Source organism: Triticum dicoccoides, chromosome 2A, assembly GCF_002162155.2.
Source record: "Triticum dicoccoides isolate Atlit2015 ecotype Zavitan chromosome 2A, WEW_v2.0, whole genome shotgun sequence".
In the NCBI taxonomy this organism is placed as follows: Eukaryota; Viridiplantae; Streptophyta; class Magnoliopsida; order Poales; family Poaceae; genus Triticum; species Triticum dicoccoides.
Window position 1 is genome coordinate 585,400,071 of NC_041382.1, and position 4,827 is coordinate 585,404,897.

The 4,827-nt window shown below is 44.3% G+C and overlaps 1 pseudogene; it reads right to left on the minus strand.

Moving 5' to 3' along the window:
- Positions 1-260: 260 nt before the first annotated feature.
- On the minus strand, positions 261-1,203 carry LOC119357982 (annotated as a pseudogene).
- Between the last annotated feature and the right edge of the window lie 3,624 nt (positions 1,204-4,827).

Here is a 4,827-nt window from a genome sequence, read left to right on the forward strand (position 1 = left end):
TTCAAAAGTTACTGTACCTTGCTGAACCTGTCGTTTTCATGCTTTTGCACTTTCTGCAGCCTTCTTAAGCCGCTCCGCTTGTGGAGTAGAGGCAGATTATTGTAATTCCGAGCTGTGCCCTTGAAGCCACCGTGTTCCGGCTGGCTAACCCTAGCTAAAACTCCTCCAGATCTGAAATGAAAATCCTCCAAACTTCCCGTGAAATTCTGTGTTTTTCCTTTGTTTTCTGAATTCTAGCGACAGTCCTTAGTTCGATCCTGTCAGAAAATGGCATAGTTGTTGATGGTGTCCACATCCTCCAGCTTACCTAATTCAATGTATGTGTTAAACATAAAGAATGATCCCTCTGCAGTCCCGGCAAGCAACATTTCTCTGCCCAAAGCTATTGGAAAACAAAGGTCCTTTTCATCTGGAGGCATCAACGATCTGCATAAACGAGCAATCTGGGCATGCCCTATAGTGTCGGAGTAGACACCGCCCACGACCGCATTACGGAAGAAAACATAAGCTGCTTGCGGAACCTCGTGGACGACGGAACACTTATTGTGGGGATGGGCCAAGTAAATACTGTGAGATGAGTCGTCGAACAAGGTGAGCCCGAGGGCAGAGTTGGCAAGGGAGACAGCAGCGTGTCCCACCTCGAGGGGCACAGGCGCCATGAAACGGATGACGACGCCGGTGAGAGGGTTGAGGACGCTGGCAGAGTGAGGAGGGCTTTTGTCCGCCAGGACCAAGTAGCCATTGCGAGTGGTGGCTACGACGTAGTGGTAGTTGAGCAGCGGGATCTTTCTATGGACGAAGCGGCCGCTGTCAGTGTTCAGCAGGAGCAGCTTCCCTTCGCTCTAGAAGTCCTCGTCGAGGATGATCCACCGGCGCGGGTGGAAGCGGTGGGTCGGAGGTGTCGCTCATAGGGTCATCGGCGGCGGCACGCCAGCCGGGGCAAATGGCGCTGAAGTGAATGTAGCAGTCGAGGTCGTTGGTGGATAGGAGGGAGTCGCCGACGCGGCGGACGAGGCCGGGCGGAAGCGTGGACCATTTGGACCAGTCTTCCGCCATCATGGCCGGAACCACCGGCGAGGCTTGGGGAAAACTCGGGTCTTCCTTAACCATTTTGGCCTGCGGAAGAAGAGCAGGGGTGGCCAAGGGCGGTGGAATGTCACCGGGCGCGACCGCCATTGCCGCATGCACCAGTTCTTGCGACATTAGCGCGCCTCTTCTAGTCTAGTCACAAAACCCTAATGTCTGACTCTGATCCTCCCTGTGAAAAACAAAAGGCACATATTTTTGTAAATAAAACTGAAAATTAGCACACAATCGCACATAAGGGAAGAACTGGAGCAGGATTAAGCTACCAGATCTACAGATCAGAGCGCCAGCAGAGCAGAACAGATGAGATACAAATGAAACGCAGGGTCCGGCTCCGGAATGGAGAGGGGGAAAGAGGGGAGAAGCCGAGAAGCAGCAGGACGCCTAGTCCGGTCGAATTCAATGCCGTGCGTCCAACATACTGTACTACGGTGTCACGCTGAAATAGATGTAGACATACATAATGTATGAATACATCTATTTATCTACTCCATCCGTAGTGTCTACGCTTTTATATTAGACAAAAGAGAGGGAGTATATCGGTAAGTATAATTTCAAATAGAAAAAATATTATTAGTCTGGTTTTCGAAAAAGCTCAAACGAAAACAGTACTCTCTATATCGCCAAGTAAAATATACATGTTCACTCAGGTAGAGTAGGGCGTTTTGAAGGCCAAGCTGCCTGGCTCTCGTAATCTCATCCATGCCTTGAGGCGTTGTGATGTATGCAGCCTGTATTGCCACTCTTTATACACGGCTATTATGCAGGAATACGCGGGGTGTTGTGGGCTGTTGTGCTTGGTTTGTACACGGGTCTCCGCTAGCGTAGATTCTGCAGGAACGTGATGTGCCTCGTGTGCCTTGATAGATTGGTCATCCCTTTCCTTTACCGTGCTAGACACAACCCCTTTCTCCATGGATGGGATGGAGTTCTTCCTAGAGGAGTGTGGTTCAGGGTAATCTAGTGTTAGATCTTGTCCATTTTGTCCTATCTAGCTTTCAAATTCATGTGGGAGGGAGGGTGGTTTTTTTGTCTGATTCCTATTTTCATCTTGGTCGGTGACTATATAAAATAGTTTGTTCAATTGGATTTGGTTGCATGTTCTCTTCCAGATTGGACGCTAGAGGTATCTTGGAGGAGGTAGTCGCTAGCTATAGCGCAGGCGATCATTTTTTCTATTCCTATGTCTCACGCAGGAGAAGATGATTGGGTGTCTTATGATGCAGGTAATAGAGTAAGATACACTGGGGAAAACAAAGGAGAGTTGCAACTGGGAGAAATCATAGTGACGGAGGAGATTTTCGGCTCGTACAATGCTGGTAGTGAGTTGGTGGCCCGCTTCAAAAGACTTGACCCGTGAGAATATTAACGCTGCCACGGGCAAGGGCAATGGAGATGTAGAAGGGGTGGTCGTGTCACACAAGGTGCCTACTGTATGCTAAGGTAATTAAATCTTAACAAATCAATTATTTTTACTTCGCAATGATAGCTTGTAATGGGGATTTGGTGTTGTTCACACTCATCTGCGATGAAGTCGGTGAGGCCGGCATTAGCGGCATATTGTGTGAACTCCTGAAGGATTCCAGCCTCTTCCAGGAACGAGGTGTGCGGCCATTGACATGGCTGTACTTCCGCCAACCTCCGAGGGTGAAGATCACTATCAGATGAATCCCAATAACACCCTTGGAGTTCTTCTTAGAGCCAAACTTCCTAAAGATATTCATGGTTTTCCTCAATGGGGATACAAATGTCCCCAACGATAAGCATTTCATATTTCCTTTTGATAGTAGGTAGAGGTATTTAAAAACTTCCAATAGTGTTTGTCGAAGATTTTTCAATAACATTAATACCATTCACTTTTTTTTGAACATAACATTAATACCATTCACTTGGAATTGTTTCTTCAGAAAGTGCACCGTATGCTCATTACCATTGATATGAAAAGTGACCTTGCTTTTATTGCAATCAATAACAGCCCCTGCAGTATTCAAGACGGGTCTACCAAGGATAATCGACATGTTGTCGTCCTCGGGCATCTCAAGTATAACAAAGCCAGTCAAAATAGTAACATTAGCAACAACAACGGGCACATCCTCATAGCTATCGATAGGTATGGCAGTTGATTTATCAGCCATTTGCAAAGATATTTCAGTATGTGTGACTTTATTCAAATCAAGTCTTTTATATAAAGAGAAAGGCATAACACTAACACCAGCTCCTAAATCACACAAAGCAGTTTTCACATAATTCTTTTTGATGGAGCAATGTATAGTTGGTATTCCCGGATCTCCAAGATTTCAGCTTCCGGTTTTTTAGTTACTCCATCCTTAAAAGTATAATTAGCAAGCATAGTCATATACCTTGCATAAGGAGGCATTTTAAGGATATCAATCAAGCGAGTACGCAAAAAGATTGGCCTCAGCCAAAGCGTTCAAATTCTTCATCATCATTCTTTTTAGTTGACTTAGGTGGAAAAGGCATAGGTTTTTGGACCCACGGTTCTCTTTCTTTACCGTGTTTTCTGGCCACAAAGTCTCTTTTATCATACCTTTTATTCTTAGGTTGTGTGTTATCAAGATCAACAGGTGGTTCTATCTCAACATCATTGTCTTGTTTTTTATTATTTGGTTGAGAGTCTTCATAAACATTAGCGTTATCTTTTTCATTATCACTAGGTGAGTGTTCATTACAAGACTGAGTTTCAGCTTTCATTTTCATTGCGAGGAGGTTTTTCTATTTCAGGTTCACTAAAAGCATGCAAAGTCCTATCATTTTTTTTCTTTTTTTTCTTTTTAGAAGAACTAGGTGCACTAGTGTTAGCTCTTTGTGAATATTGTTCAATTCTTTTTGGGTGTCCCTCAAGATAAAGTGGTTCCTGAGTCATTTTACCTTCTCTAGTTGCATCTCTAACAACAAAGTCATGTATATTATTATTCATTTCATCAAGCAATTCTCTTTGAGATTTAGCAACTTGTTCTAACTGAGTTTGAACCATACAAGCATGCTTTCCAACACCTCTAACATCACTTGATATTCTAAATAACAAGCCACTCAAGCGAGCAATCATATCAGAATTGTATTTCAATTGTTTCATAACATTTGCATTGAAGTGATCTTGTTTTCTAATATAATTTTCAAACTCATAAAGGCATTGGTTAGCATGCATATTGTGAGGATTGTCATTATCATTGAAATTCATTAGAGAACTTACCTCCACCACCTTAGGCAGTGGTGGTGTATTAAGGCCATGTATTTTGTCAATAGGGGGTAAATTTTTAACATCCTCATCTTTAATACCTTTTTCCTTCATAGATTTCTTTGCCTCTTACATATCTTCAGGACTGAGATATAATATACCCCTCTTCTTCGGAGTGGGTTTAGGCGGTGGTTCAGTGTAACGCCCTGAGTCCGTTGCGCCAGGTGTCTTCCAGTTATTCATTGTTGTTGCCTTGTCATTTGTTTGCGTGTCATGCATTTCATATCATGTCATCATGTGCATCGTATTTGCATACATGTTCGTCTCATGCATCCGAGCATTTTCCCCGTTGTCTGTTTTGCAATCCGGCGCACCTATGTCCTCCGGCGCCTCCTTTTGCCTCTTTTCGTGAGCGGGTGTTAAACTATCTCGGAATGGACTGAGATTTGCCAAGCGGCCTTGGTATACCACCGGTAGACCGCCTGTCAAGTTTCGTGCCATTTGGAGTCCGTTTGATACTCCAACGGTTAACCGGGGAACCGTAA